We start from the raw sequence: 16,511 nt of genomic DNA on the forward strand, positions 1-16,511 counted from the left end.
ATTTTGCAGTGAATTCATTAGAAAGTGATCATGTTTGTCCTTCTTGGAACTGAATAGTTTCAGTTATTTTTCAGAATATTCACAAAATTTGAACTACTTTCTCTGCACTATGTCAGCTATTGAAGGAGTCACGTTTCTTTCTCCCCCCCCCCCCCCCCCTCACAAATTCTTCCAATGCAATTGTCACTGAAGAACTTCTCAAAATGGAGCTCTGCATATCTTCAGGTAATAAATGTGAGTCACCTTTGACTATATTTCATTTCAAAAGATTCTTTTCAGCAACTAAACAGTGAAAACTCCAGGTAAGAATATCAATAATGTAGGAAAAAACAGATTGCTGCTTACCATAAATAAGACAAGTTAAGTTACAGACAGGTAAAATTAAATGACACCTACATACGGCTTTCAGCGACAGCCTTCATCAGTAAAAGAGGACAAACACTATTCATTCACACACGCAACTACACCTCATGCACACTTGACCGCCAACTCCAACATTTCGCTCTGGTGTGCAACTATCAGTATCACTTCTCAGCAGTTTTTAGATACAGACTTATGAAAATCCCCTTGCTCTCATTTCTGAAAATAAAGATATCTTTTTCTCTGTAATTTTTGGTAGCAGCAGTGGCACTGAATCCAATGTCTATATAAGACTTGTTTTATGATTACAATATTATGAAAAGAAAAGTTGCTACTCATCATATAGCGAAGATGCTGAGTCGCAGATAGGCACAACAAAAGGACTGTCACAAATAACGCTTTTGGCCAGTTAGGCCTTCGTCAAAAATAGACCCCCCCCCCCCCCACATGCACACAACTGCAATCTCTGGTGACTGTAGCCACAATGTGAGCAGCAGCATCAGTGCATAATGAGAGTGGTGACTTGTTTGGGATAAGGAGGAGGCTGGGGTGGGAAGGGGAAGGGATAGTAGGGTAGGGGTGGAGGACAGTGAACTGCTGCAGGTTAGACAGAGGGCAGAGGAGAGGTGGGGAATTGGGGGTGGGGGACTGTTCCCATTCTAGCACTACACAGCCCTCAATTCACCATTGCACCCAGTCTTCTTATTTCTTTCCTTTTCCGCTACCCCCTGCCCCCAACTCCCCACCTCTCCCCTAACCTCTGTATAACCTGCAGCACTTCACTGTCTGCCACTCCTCCCTTACTATCCCTACCCCCTCCTTGCTCCAGCCTATCGTCACAAAGTTTAGCGGTGGCATTCATCCTGACAGAAAGCTTGTTGGTAGTCATACGAATATAAAAAGCTGTATAATGATTGCAACAGAGCTGATAAATGACGTGGCTGCTTTCACAGGTGCCCCAGCCCCAAATGAGGTAGGATAAACCTGTGACAAGACTTGAATAGTAAGTGCTGGGTAGGCAGATTGGACAGGGATTGGGAGTTGTATAGGGATGAACCAGGATGATGTGCAGGTTGGATGGGTGACGGTCTACCACTTTAGGAGGGATGGGAAGGATCTGGGGGTAAGATGTCCCTCATTTCAGGGCCCTATGATAGATAATCAAATAATGTGGTTCAGTTTCAGTCCGAGGTGATATTGGTTGACTAAGAGGGAGACTTCTTTTTAACTATTTGTTGGGGGTCTTGGGAGGATTGGGGGTTTGAGGGCCAATGATTGATGGAATCTTAAAAGAAAAGGGGGGAGGGGGGCTTTGTGAAAGGAGGGATGGGATCCAGGGAAAGGAAATTTTATGGTTAGGCTATTTGTGGGGATTCCATGACTTAGGCAGCATTTAGGAAATAGGGTGTGGGTTTGGATTTCAGCCAGAGAAAGGGGTACTTTTCTCATGTGGTGCAGGGGTTCATTGTGGCAGGAATGGTGTGAAGGAAACAGGAATGACACGAAATGGACAAAATAGTTGATGGTTATGAGAGGAGCTGTATAAAAGAAAAGACATATAAAAATATGTATAGACGGGCAAAAACATGCACCAGTACATAAAAATATGCACAAAAATGCATGAAACTACATAAAAATGTGGACAAATATATTAAAAACGTACAGAAACATGGGAGGAAAGAGGTATGGGGGTGTGTTTGTGTGTGTGTTGAGATAAGGAAAGAGAGGTTGAGAAGGATGGGTTAAGTCGAGGATCCAAATTCATTTGGCATGAGCAGGTGAGGAAAGCAAATGGTGAAGTACGTCGGGACGGGGATGGGACATCAAATGCTGCATCAACAATCCAGGCAGTCATGAAGTCTGTGTTGTATGCAGATGATCATTGATACGGTATGGTTCGGCAGTAGGTGTGGTTTGGAGGTTGGTGGAGGGGAAACAGGAAAGGAAAGAAAGAATGGGCAGTGATAAGAGTAATTTTATAGACAACAGTAACAAGGAACGTCATCCCAGGATAGTAGGCTGGGGGAAAATCAAACAACGTAAACTCCAGGTAGGAATATCAACAATGTAGAAAAAGATAGATTGCTACTTACTGTAAAGAAAAGTTGCAGACCGGTACAATTAAAAAGAGAGTTACATGTAAGTGTACGGCCATGGCCTTCATTGGAAAACAGAGAAACACCAACACTTCATTTACACTAGCAAGCATACCGCAAGCACACTTGACCGCCAACTCAGACAATTCATACCACAGTGCAGCTGTCACATGGGGTGGTAGCAGCAGTCTGCCACTATTTGGAGAGGGCAGGGAAGAGGAAGGGGTACCAGTGTATAGGTGACAGAAGAGGAGCACTGTCTGGTGGAGTGTGCAAGGCCTAGAATGCCAACAGGCACAGTAATCAGGAGGTTGTGAGGCAAGGAGGTAAGGAAAACAGAGTGAAAAAGGGGAAGAACAAGGAAAGATGGGCGGGTGTGTTGGCAAATGATGACAAAGGGTGTAGAGGATGGGAATGGGGAGGATGTGATAGAACAGAGGGGATGGAAACTGTTGGGTGGAGGGTGTGGGGACAGTATGTTACCGTAGCTTGACACTAGGGTAATTATGGGAGCAGTACCATATTCCTACACGTTGACCACCTCCCCTGAAGACTCCATCCATATCTCTGTCCACATTAAACCCACGAAACACCAACAGTACCTCCATCTTGACAGCTGTCATTCGTTTCACACCAAAAAATCCCTCCCAAATGGCCTGGCTACCCGGGGACAGCTGATCTGCAATTACAAGAACTCCCTTGCCCAGTGTGCTGAGTGTCTCACCAAGGCCTTTATAGAAAGGCACTATCCCCAGGTCAAGTCCTCAAACAGACCCCCCATGCCATTTCCCCTCACACCCCCAGTCCTCCCAACACCACCACTAACAACCAATCACAAAGAAGTACCCTCTTCATCACCCCATACCATCCCGAACTGGAACAACTGAGCCACATTCTTCGACAGGGCTTTGATTACCTGTCACTAGGCCCTGAAATAAGGGACATCCTATCCGAGATCCTTCCCACCCCTCCTAAAGTGGTGTTCCGTCACCTCACCCAACCTGCTCAACTTCCTAGTCTATTCCTGTGCCACTCCCAATCCCACCTTGCCACAAGGATCATATCCTTGTGGAACACCTAGGTGCAAGACCTGCCCAATCCACCCACCCAGCACACTGGACTCGCATTGGGGAGGACGACAGTTCAATCCTGCCTCCGGCCATCCTGATTTAGGTTTTGCGTGATTTCCCTAAATCGTTTCAGGCAAATGCCAGAATGGTTCCTTTCAAAGGGCACGACCAACTTCCTTCCCCATCTTTCCCTAATCCGATGAGACCGATGACCTCGCAGTTTGGTCGTCCCCCCCCCCCCCCCCCCCAATCAACCAGCCACCCACCCAGCTCTTTCTATTTCAGTCCTGTCACAGGTTTATCCTACACCATCAGGTGCCGGGCCACCTGTGAAAGCTGCCATGTTATTTACCAGCTCTGTTGCAATCATTGCACAGCTTTATATATTGGTATGACTACCAACCAGATGTCTACCATAATAAACGGCTACAGCCAAACTGTAGCCAAGAGCAAAGTAGATCATCTTGTGGCACAACATGTAGCTGAACATAACACCCTTGATTTCAACGGATGCTTCACTGCCCAAGCCATCTGGATACTTCCCTCCACCAGCAGATTTTCTGAGCTGTGCAGATGGAAGTTATTCTTACAACACATTCTCTGCTCCTGTAATTATCCTGGTCTCGTCCTATGGGAACATACTGTCCCCAAATCCTCTACCCAACAGTTCCCACCTTCTTTGTCCTATCACCTCTTTCCCATTCCTGTCTCTCTTCGTTTGCCACCCTCTGCCAATGCACCTGCCCATCTTTCCTGGCTCCTCTCCTTTTTCACTCCACTTTCCCCACTTCCCATCCCCTCAACTTCTGACACTGCATCTGTTGGCATTGTAGTCTCTGCACACTCCACCGGACAATGCACCTCTTCCCCCACCTGTACACTGCTATTACTTCTTCCCCTTCATCACCACCTTCAGATGGGTGCTACCACCCCATGTGACAGTTGCATTGTGGCTCAAGCTGCCAGAATTGGCAGTTGTGTGCATGAGGTCTGTGTGCTTGTGTGAATGAATGGTGTTTGTTTCTCTGTTTCTGTTTTTCCAATGAAGGCTGTGGCTGAAAGCTTGTCTGTAAGTGCCTTTTAATTGTGCCTAGTTGCAACTTAACATGTTATCTTTATGGTAAGTAACATCTATCTTTTCCTACATTGTAGATCTCCCTAAGAAATTCATGGACATTTCAGTACTTCTATTATGAACTGTTTTTAAAGCTCCATTCACTACATTAAGTGAGCAAGTGTCACAATCAGACATTTGTAGTTGATTATTTTCTTCATTATTTAGACCTGCTGGCAAATCATACAATATTTTCATGTTCACATTTGGCCCCTACATTTGAAATGTGAATTATATTCTTAGCTGACAAATTCAAACTATTCAGACCCTCCAAGAAACTTGACTGTGTATCAGAGGATGTGACAGTTAAAAAACATAGTGTTAAATATCTTGTAGATACAGACTCAGTTTGTTCATCCCAGAAACAAACCCTCAAATCCATCTGCCCCTTTTGGACAATTTTGTTCATACTCTCATCACATAACACACACAACAGTCCAACTCCTTTGACTTTTTTAGCTGGGAGATTCTGAAAATGAGAGCCAAGTCCATAACTAATTACATGTGACAACTTGTCCTTGGGTAACTGGTTTATAATTTAGAATATCTGTGTCATGTTTCCAGAACTTCTTACTGAAGATGAGGCATGACTTTATTCATAGCCCACATAATTTTAGATTTTACTATTCATCAGTAACTAAAATTTCTTTCAATGAATTTGTTTTGGAATTCTCTTCAACTGAAGTTCTGTAATTTGTGTTAGGAGCAAGTGATGGCAGTTCTTTACTGTCATTCAAATTCTTTTCAGAAGAAACTTGTGACTATGCTGAGACTGCTTTTACTACAGCAAAAGGTAATTTGTTTTGTCGCTTTGAAACTAATGAATGAACCAATGCTGTATGTCTCTTTCCTCTTTCATGTGTTTTACACATGAAATGCTACTGTCACTAATGTAAAAGTCGCAGTCGCACAAAATACCGTGTTTTATAGTTATTAATTTCTGCTGGTTGAAGTCATACTTTCCAGTCTTTTGACCCAGTTAGTCTTCCAAGCATTTATTTTCCACTTGCTCATATAATGTCCAACAGGAAAGTGCTTATGAATCAAACGACTTATATAATTCATTTAAACAGAAGTGGACAAAATTAAAGAAACAGCTGAAACTCCTCCAGCAACACATGGTATGGCAGCACTGTCATGAGTGAAGCTATAATTATATGTCATTTCCACTATGTGAAACACCACATACATCTCAACGAATCCGCACCTCCATATTTCTCCATCTGCACTTGCCCCGCAAGGTTGTAAACCGCAGTAGCAGAGGCTTTGCTAACATAGCTTGCACAAATGGATGTACAAGTCCCCTACATATAACAAAGACTTTAGAGAGTTCTAGACCATGTGTACGCAATCCCTACATATTGGTCCATGTCAGAATTTCTATTCTTCCACCAGTATCACTCCGCCACTCTCTTGTTGGTGGATGTACATCCCTCATGACCTGGTAACATGCATCTCCTGTAGTACTTTATCTGTCAGCTTTGCTGGCACCATCACTCATGGTCCCAGCTTAGTTTCTCTGCACCGCAAACCGTTGTGTATACAAAACTGAGACCGCTTACTTAACAGCTTGCGTTTGCCATCCTTCTTTTGTACTCTCTGCCATTCCTTAAGTTCATTCCCACTTATTCACAACACTACTGCTTTCCTACATACATTTTTTCCCAGGTTCATGTATGCCTTCAAAAATCAAACTCACTCAATAGCTACTACTGGTATTTGTGTCAACCTACTAGATGGGTCCTTCAACACCATCAACCATTTCAGTGCTGCTTGATCCATCATCACTCAAAACTTTTTTTCTATAGAGACAACACTTGAAATAGACGATTCTTTAGATATAGCTCAACAAACTTTTTCCATCGTGGAGTAACTCCTTGGAAATACCAAGTTCAGACTCACTGTTAAAGCTAACTTCATTTTCTCAAAAGCAGGTTGACAATCCTCAGATGAAACAAAGTCTGAACCATTCTTTTGTAATTGTGTCACTGGTTTGGCAACATCTGTGAATCCTTTTTTTAATCAGTGGTAACAGTTCACGACTTCAAGGAATGCTTGTAGTTCCTTCACTGATTCAGGTATGGAAAATTCAAATATGGCGTTAACCAACCTCAGGTCTGACCTAACCTCGTTATTACTAATTATATGACCAAAATATGCCACCTCTTTCAACAAAAAATTGCAGCTCTCTGTACACAATGTGAAACTGATGGCTCTCAACCTCAGGCATACTTTACTTAGGCATTTTATGTGCTGCTCCGTATCACTTGCAAAGATGATCGTATCATGAAGACACACAATGAATGGATGTGGTTTCAGTCCCCTGGGAACTCTGCCCAACAACTCTGAAATGTTGCAGCCGTGTTCTTCAAGCCAAAAGGCATCCTCCTGAATGGCGAAGAAAATGCTGTATTTGGCTGGTCCTCTGAAGTGACTTCTAACTGATGCTCCATCCTTGAAAAATAATTGCACTGGCCCATAGTCTGTGGTTTCCAGAATGTTTGGCAAAGGGTAGACATTCGTTATAGCCTTGGCATTCAGGTGTCTACAGTCACAACAAAGCCTATATCTTTTTAATCCATCCAATGATTTCTTGGGTGCAATGAAAATTCTTGCCCCCCCCCCCCCCCCCATGGGTTATTTCTTTTCTCAGTGATCCCAATGTTCAGCTGGTGATCGATGAGATCCTTCAGAATTGGCTGCAAGGACCTCAGAACTCTGTATGGTTTATGGGAAATTGGTAATTCATTTCCTGTTGGTGTGTGGTTGGTTAGTTGATTTGAGACAGGGAACCAAACACTGAGGCCATTAGTCCCATTGGAGCAGGGAAGGATGGGGAACAAAGTCGTCCATGCCCTTTCAGATGAACCGTCCCAGCATTTGCCCAAAGTGATTTAGGGAAAGCACGGAAACCTAAATCAGGATGGCCAGACATGGGTTTGAAGACACGGGTTTGAACCATTAGCCTCCCGAATGCGAGTCCATTGTGCTAACCACTGTGCCACCTCACTCAGTGGTATTTGGTGCTGCATAATATGCATCACTGGCAATGACCCTTTTGGAAAAAACAAATCCCTAAATTCCAGTGGTAATTGTTTTTTTTTATCACTCTACTTAGGTGCTTCAAATTCCCTTGTAATGCAGTTTCATTGACATTTGGTGATTTTCCATGACCAACACCCCGTCGTGCCTCACTGTTCTTACTCCCGAATATCTATGTTAGCGATCAACAACCCTTTTGTTAACCTCATATCCTTGACACTGAAATCATCCACAAATCCAGGTACCATTTTTCACCATTTACCTTCTGTGCACCTACAACACTACTTTTCCATAAGTAACATGCTTCATCCCTACGGGAGGTTTAGACTTAATACTAACCCAAAGCAGTTTATCAGTACCCTTAGGTATTCATTTGTGTACATCAAGCTGTAGTGTAAATTTTCACAGTTGAAGTATTTCATAATACTGAATAGAATCACCTTGCAACATTGCTACACTAGGAGTGGTTTCACCCAAGTTAAACATTTTTTTCATTAAACTCTACCATGTGTGATGAAGACTGATTTTGGCACAGTGCTGATGCAAGGAATCCAAACCCAGAGTGATGTCCTAACCCTAACTCACATTTGGCACAATCTCTACACCTTGTCTGAAATGGACAGTACCCAAAGAAAAATCTGTGTCGACCGATCCCAGTTATGTGACGTCTCTATCCCCTGCTCCATGCAATCTATACCATGATGGTTCCATTGCTTATGTTCCTATAGATCCCCACTTGCAGCCAATACATTCACCCCATGTCTAACAACATCTTGCAGTCCCTTTTCCCTACCATTCATCTAACCACACAGTCCAATCGAACTTTACTGGAAATCCCACAAGTGAGCTTGGGTCCTCGTTGGCAGTTAATGTCTGCCTGTTTCCTGGACCCCTACCTCTGAAACTACCCTTATCATTGCTTCCGCACATGCCCCATCTGTCCACATGTATAACATTTTCTATTGGCTTAAAAAACTGTCCGACCAGCTTGGAGTCTGGCTGACATGTCAGTTTCCTCGCATTCTACTGCTGATCTGACAGCTGTGTGTAAATCAATTGGAACCCCCTGCCTGTAGTCTTTCTGACATTTCTGAAAGCAACCCTCTTGAAAATGTGTCCAGCGCACTCTGCTCAACCTCTCGTAAAATTACTTTATTCATCATAGTACTCTACCCCAAATTGTATGTACAACCATTGGTCTTCCTTATTCTCTGTGCAAATCTTTTTAATGATTCTACATGCCTCTTTGTTACCGTGCCCCACTGTTCCCTAAAATGTAACACTATTTTACATTGTATACTTTTGAACCAAACCCATTCTAAATTCCTCAAATGTTCCAGCTCTTGCGGGAGCCTCTGTATAATTCACATAAGCTCCCATTAATCTCAGTTTTGCTACTGTCAAAAGTTCTGCATTAGGTCACCCTTCCATATTTGCCAAATTCCTAAGGTCCAACACAAATACTTGCACATCTTCAATTGATTTAACAGATAAAGGAGCAACTCTATACAACTGTGGCAACTGCGCTTCTGCCAGACTACATAACTCGGTATTAGCTACTGTCTGTTGCGCTACTGCCACCACATACGCGCTGTTTGCCTAAAGGGATTGGTGACCCCTCAGACACTGAAGCATGATGGGGTTGCATATGTACAAAGCGTTGTCTCTCTGGACTGTGTCGATCACAACATGGACAACAGACAGCAGGACAAAAGCCACCGGACGTCCTCTGTGTGAGGGACCTATTTCCCCCTCCATGTCATGTTTGTGGAACTGGATTCACACAAATTTCTCTGCACCCCTGCTGTATAGGGCAATGCAAGCCACATGTCAGCAGTTCACTCCACCAAAGCTCTGGGCCAATTCGTGCGCTGGCTCTTAACAGCCCATCAGTCAGATCTCAGTTGGAAGCCACCACAGCAGGACCTACTACGACTTTCCAGGGATATCCTGAGAAGTACATGGGAGCCAACTATGCCAAATGCTCAACCTCCATTGTTAGGGATTATCAGTGGCATAATGTTCATGTCCTGTTATTGTTATTCCCTGAGTGTTTCAGGTATTTGCCTGTTAGTGTCTGAGATACTGTGTCTGCTCCTGATACTCCTTGGATTCTTGACTCTGCCAAAGCCTTGCCCATCTTGACACTCATTTTGAAACACAAACAGTTATTAAACACACACAAAAAAACTAAACATAATTTGTGTGTCAAATTATGAGCCGTTTTGATTCTTGGCACTGTATAGTCATATGCCCGTTACAATTACACGTGATAGACACTACTGATACTGGTTCTGCACACAGTGCTAAATCCTTCCAACTTACATTTCATACATCTGACAGCTGCTAGACAATTGTGACCCCTATTACCTGTGAAGTGTATCCGGCACCTTTATTTTGTATTTCATCACACATGATTACCACAACAAAAACACCACACATAATGATGCTAATGAAATACACATCAGCATTAACTCAACACTACTGGATGCTTTCACACAAGACACAATTCAGTGTCACACATACAGTTATCATAATCATAGAGATTAGGCTAAAATTGGACAAGCTTCGCACAACAAAGTGTGAAACCAAATTTTTTTAAGGCCTCAATTCGTATTTGTGACTGGATCACCAGTCACCACAGTCATAAATATAACTACTTAATGTAGTGTTGAGACTTAGTGCAATCGATAGCGTATAAACCTGTTGTGTCGAACTCTGTATGTTTGTCAAATCAAACACCTGTTAGCAGTCTAATTTTCGAGCCGTTATTTTTGTGGGCTATCAGTTTCAGCAATTTATTACACCATCTTGTTCTGATGTGTAGGTGGTCGTAAGTTCGAATCACGCTCAAATGTAGCAAATTATTTTTTTTAAAAAACAAAGATTCCAAGACTTACCAAGCGGGAAAGCGCCGGTAGATAGGCACAATGAATAAAACACACAAACACACACACAGAATTTCGAGCTTTCGCAACCGGCGGCTGCTTCGTCAGGAAAAGGAAAGATGAAAGGATGTGGGTTTTAAGGGAGAGGGTAAGGAGTCATTCCAATCCCGGGAGCTGAAAGACTTACCTTAGGGGGAAAGGATAGGTATATACTCGCGCGCGCCCACACACACACACACACACACACACACACACACACAACACACACACACACACACACACACACACACACACATCCATCCATACATGGATATGTGTGTGTGTGTGTGTGTGTGTGTGTGTGTGTGTGTGTGTGTGTGTGTGTGTGTGTGTGTGTGCGAGTATATACCTATCCTTTCCCCCTAAGGTAAGTAAGCGCTTTCCCGCTTGGTAAGTCTTGGAATCTTTGTTTTTAATATATTTTTCCCATGTGGAAGTTTCTTTCTATTTTATTTAAATCATTTTTTTTAAATTTATAAATATAATCAAATGAGTTAGATTATTATTTTTATTGAATTAATTGCTTAAAATTTTTTTTTTTAAATTTCTGATGTTTTGCTGTCTCATGTTCATCATTGTGTTGACTTTTTTATTTGCTCTTATATTTCATCTTATCATCCTTTTTTTCATTTGAAATCTGCCTGTATCACCTATAATCCTCAGCCAACTGCTGACAATGACTGCTTGTCAAGTGGTATTGTGGCAGTTCCTGTAGCCATTGTGGGGATAGTTCTGGGTAACCAGTGATGGCGAGAAATTACAGTTTGCTTTTAGTGCTGAAACTGAATTTTTTCCTGTATTGAGTTTGCTCATAAGGTTAACTTTAATCGCTGTGAACAAAGCAATCATGGTTTTAGTTCTGCTGTTCTCTCGGATACATTGCACGCCACAAGGTTGTGGTTAGGTTAAAACATGAGTTTACATTCAGGGCTACAAGATGGATTCCGTAGAAATGTTGGAACACGTGAGGCAATACTGACCTTACGACTTATCTTAGAAGAAAGATTAAGAAAAGGCAAACCTACATTTCTAGCATTTGTAGACTTGGAGAAAGCTTTTGACAATGTTGACTGGAATACTCTCTTTCAAATTCTGAAGGTGGCAGGGGTAAAATACAGGGAGCGAAAGGCTATGTACAATTTGGACAGAAACCAGATGGCAGTCATAAGAGTCGAAGGGCATGAAAGGGAAGCAGTGGTTGGGAAAGGAGTGAGACAGGGTTGTAGCCTCTCCCCGATGTTATTCAATCTGTATATTGAACAAGCAGTAAAGGAAACAAAAGAAAAATTTGGAGTAGGTATTAAAATTCATGGAGAAGAAGTAAAACCTTTGAGGTTCGCCGATGACATTGTAATTCTGTCAGAGACGGCAAAGGACTTGGAAGAGCAGTTGAACGGAATGGACAGTGTCTTGAAAGGAGGATATAAGATGAGCATCAACAAAAGCAAAATGAGGATAATGGAATGCAGTCAAATTATATCAGGTGATGCTGAGGGAATTAGATTAGGAAATGAGACACTTAAAGTAGTACAGGAGTTTTGCTATTTAGGAAGTAAAAAAACTGATGATAGTCGAAGTAGAGAGGATATAAAATGTGGACTGGCAATGGCAAGGAAAGCGTTTCTGAAGAAGAGAAAGTTGTTAACATCGAATATAGATTTATGTATCAGGAAGTCGTTTCTGAAAGTATTTGTTTGGAGTGTAGCCATGTATGGAAGTGAAACATGGACGATAACTAGTTTGGACAAGAAGAGAATAGAAGCTTTCGAGATGTGGTGCTACAGAAGAATGCTGAAGATAAGGTGGATAGATCACGTAACTAATGAGGAGGTATTGAATAGGATTGGGGAGAAGAGAAGTTTGTGGCACAACTTGACTAGAAGAAGGGATCGGTTGGTAGGACATGTTTTGAGGCATCAAGGGATCACAAATTTAGCATTGGAGTGCAGCGTGGAGGGTATAAATCGTAGAGGGAGACCAAGAGATGAATACACTAAGCAGATTCAGAAGGATGTAGGTTGCAGTAGGTACTGGGAGATCAAGAAGCTTGCACAGGATAGAGTAGCATGGAGAGCTGCATCAAACCAGTCTCAGGACTGAAGACAACAACAACAACAACAACTGCTTGATTTTCTTGCAGCAGGTTTTCACTGCCTTTAATCTGTGACATTTTCCTTGTTGCACACTGGTGGCAGTGTTTAGACATAATTTCTACATCTAAAACTTTCCCCAAGTCAATACCAATAAGAGATGCAACTCCATACAGATATGTGTGACCCCTTTTCATCCTGGTCCCATCTACAGACACACGCAGGTCAGTAACATGTGTAGGAGATTCACAGTCATGAATATCTACCCCAGAATCTATTTCTTTTTGGTTTATTTCCATCTACTAGTTTCTTCTTAGAAACTTTGGCAGTATCACATACAGCATCAGACATTTCTTTATTTATTTTTTCAAACCTTGCACAGGGTGGAGGCATGTTCAGAAAACCACACAATAAATTATCTCCTTTCCTGCCCTGTCCACAGCATCTCAGAGCATATGCTCATCTAAAATTGCTTTCCTAGGTACCAGTGTCAATGTTTTGTGAAGGAAGAAAATGAAAATTTATAGCCACATGAATTACAAATTAATTTAAAATCCCAACCTATTCCCACTCTTCTTTCTTCAACAACAGTGATGCATTCTGTATTTTTACAACTAACACATGAACATGAAAACTTTATAGCCTGGCAGAGAAAGCTCTAAATCAGTTGGTCTGAATCCAGTGTAATCCATATCACATCATTCACGAACCTGTACAATTCTCCTATCCTAAGTTTCGATGCTGAAGCTGAAAGCTTATGTTCTTCATTACGAGCTGCTTCCTCTTTTTTGTTGGTAAACCAATTTCCATAAAACCTCTGTTTCCTAAACAGTTTTTCCATGACCCATTATTCATAATTCTTGACTTCCACGTAAAGGTTTGCGAATTCAACCTTCCACCTAATAATGTGTGTTAGTGTTGTCAAAATGCAAATAAAACCACATGCAAGGAAGTTTTCAGCCAGAGATATAGATGTCAGCCAAAGATATCTAACGAAAGCCTTCACACTGATAAAAATTCCACTGGTTCAAGCAGTTTCCAAAATGTCGGAAAAGGTGGGAGTGGCTGCCAGTGCGGAGTTAATCAGTTTAACAATTTAAAAGCATTTCTGAAGCTTTTATCATGATAAAATTCACACACAACATAGATTAAACTGTGTAGATTAAGAAAATAATATTTTTGAAAATCAATTATTTGGGCCAAAAACCATTACATTCCACCTGGACATATGTTCACAGTGCTTACATCAGAGAATTCTGTTACATTATAAAATAGGTTTTCAGCCAACTAGCTATAGAATTTTCTTGTAAATAATTTCCGAGTCATGGACCATGCTAAGGGTTATAATTTATTAAAGATTTTTAGGAAGCTCACTCTGGGTGAGTGGGCTGTTTTTACCAATCTGTCTTAGAATATGGATTTTAGTTTTGTCTCTAATGTAGTGTTGGTGACTGATACCTTCTCTTAAATGAAATTCTTTTACATTCAGTTTAACATATAGCGAAGATACATATGTTGCACAAGCTCACACTTGTGAGTGTTTCAAATATCCTAAACAAAAGTTGACAGTGATCTCTTTGCCAACCACAAAATTTATCGTGTTCTTTTTTTATTCTTCTCCAAATAATTAATATGTGAAGAGTGACCCTGTACTGTCGGCCCCTGAGAAATGTGAGACTGGACAGTCCAAAATTGTCAGTCTTGGATATTCAGAACTGACTAATTTCCAAATTAGGTATGTTACCTTTGATATTCTTTGGCAAATGTGATTGATATGTTCTCCGATGTTAACTTTGGGTCCACATGAAATTCTAAAAGTCTGTCTGATTAATTCTCTATAACATTATATAGCCACAACAGGAGTTGATGATCTAATGTGGTTTACACAGAAGTTTGTTGAAGGAGAACCATTTCATAGTAGCATCTAGTGATTCCAGTGGCATCTGTTTTACCGGTAATACCAATGTGTCTTGATGATGGTAATTATCTTTCTGTCATTTGCATAGCAGAATACAAAATAGGGAACATGGTGTGGCAGATCATTGACTGCAGTTATGAAAGGAACTAATAACAATCTCGACTATTGCCATTAGACAATGTTTGTTACTCAACAAGACATATTGTTCTCTGTTTCTTAAGTATGAAGCAATTACTTATTGGTGTGTTTTGTGCCCCATAAAATTTAAGCTTCTCGAGCAATATTTAATTAGGTATAGAATCAAAAAGTTTTACCCTTAGATCATGTAAAACAGGTGATCCTTATTCTTATTTTCAAAAACTATGATTGTCTGGTTTATAACATTAAAAACTGGTGAAGTATTTTTTCCTTCATCTGTGACTGCTATAAATTTGCTTCTTCACCAACACAGGTTTTACTAAACACAAATTACAACTGAATCACAAAAAGTAACAGTACTTAACTCTTCTGGAAATACATAAAACAAAAGACTTAATGGCACAGATACCTCATGATCAATACATTGTCTGAATGTTTGTTGAATAACTGACATGTCAGTACTGGAGAACACTGTTTGTATGTAAGTTCAAATGGGGAAAAATCAGACATGAACAGTGATCTTGTTACATCCATATGCTACCATTTGTTCACTGGAAACACAAAGGTCAGTACAACAGTGAGCGAAGACAGTCCCTAGTTAGGCACACAGATCCATATATTAACCAAACATTGTTGGTAGGTAACAATAAAATCCAAATCACAGTCCAGAGAAAAAAAAGTGTTGTCATTAGTAGGTACACAGCAGAGCTTGCTCTAAACATGTGAGACCATGGCAGTTTGCAGCTGCTGCTAAGTCACCCAGCACCAGCAGCTGTATCCCTTCATACCTCACCTTGTGACCTCACTGGATGTAAGCATAATTATGATGACTGATTCATTTATACATCTAAAGGGATTACAAGATTTCCTTTCTTGAATCAAGCCATATGGTCAGAACCATCTTATCTGGTGTGGAGGGATGATGAAGTATGCGTGGCGTGCTACAGTTGGTGGTGTGTGACTTCAGCTGCTGAAGGTGATAGAGGAGCTTCCCTGGGCTTGGCACCAGAGAGGTAGGAGGCAACAGTGGTGCACACTCCCAAATTGGCTGCTGGTTAGGAGGCGGGTGTGGTCCGATATGTGACCTGGCACAGACTCTGGGGCCTCCTGCATATTGTCTGGGTTGAGATCTGACAGGTGGAGAAGCCTGAAAGCTGTTGCTGGAGTTGTTGTCTTGTAAATAAGCCCCACACACGCTGTTATTAGCCTGGAAGGTGGGCGAGGTAGGCTGCCCCTGCCAGGGTGACAGATCCAGTTGCAGAGCTTGCCCCAGATAAGTGCAAACAGAGCTGATTCTGATGCTGACAAAGGATCCCTTGAGATGTGGCTACCAGGACCAGTTGGTGCCCCTGCTGGGCAGTAATAGAGCCATTTATCCAGCCAAGCATATGTCTGAAAATGTATGCCCAGACAACGTTGCCCTCTGTAAGAGGTGTAACTACATCTTGCAGTTTTAGTGGCAGCAATAGATCTAGCAAGGAATGATGATAGCAGGGCATCCATGCAATAGTTCTGCTTCGCTTCAGTTGTGGATCAGTGTTTACTGTAAAAGGATAAAAAGGAAGGCAGTGCAGAGTCATTGAACTTGTATGTCAAAAGTTTTTCCATCTGTTCAGAGGGAGGGTGAAGTGGAGGTGCTGTAATATGTTGGATTCCTTTTTGGGTGCAAAACTGTTGTAAACCAGTGGAAACAACTGCAGTCAGTTATCAGTGAGCAGAGTTCATTGGGCTCCCTCAGAAGAAAAAACACTGGGCA

At 41.7% G+C, this 16,511-nt stretch overlaps 1 protein-coding gene across 1 annotated transcript in view; it reads left to right on the forward strand.

Moving 5' to 3' along the window:
* Window positions 1-16,511, forward strand: part of LOC126272013 (B9 domain-containing protein 1-like) — a 50,918-nt gene that overhangs the window by 23,306 nt on the left and 11,101 nt on the right. The gene's annotated exons all lie outside the window — the stretch shown is intronic.

Source organism: Schistocerca gregaria, chromosome 5 (assembly GCF_023897955.1).
Source record: "Schistocerca gregaria isolate iqSchGreg1 chromosome 5, iqSchGreg1.2, whole genome shotgun sequence".
Classification (NCBI taxonomy): domain Eukaryota; kingdom Metazoa; phylum Arthropoda; class Insecta; order Orthoptera; family Acrididae; genus Schistocerca; species Schistocerca gregaria.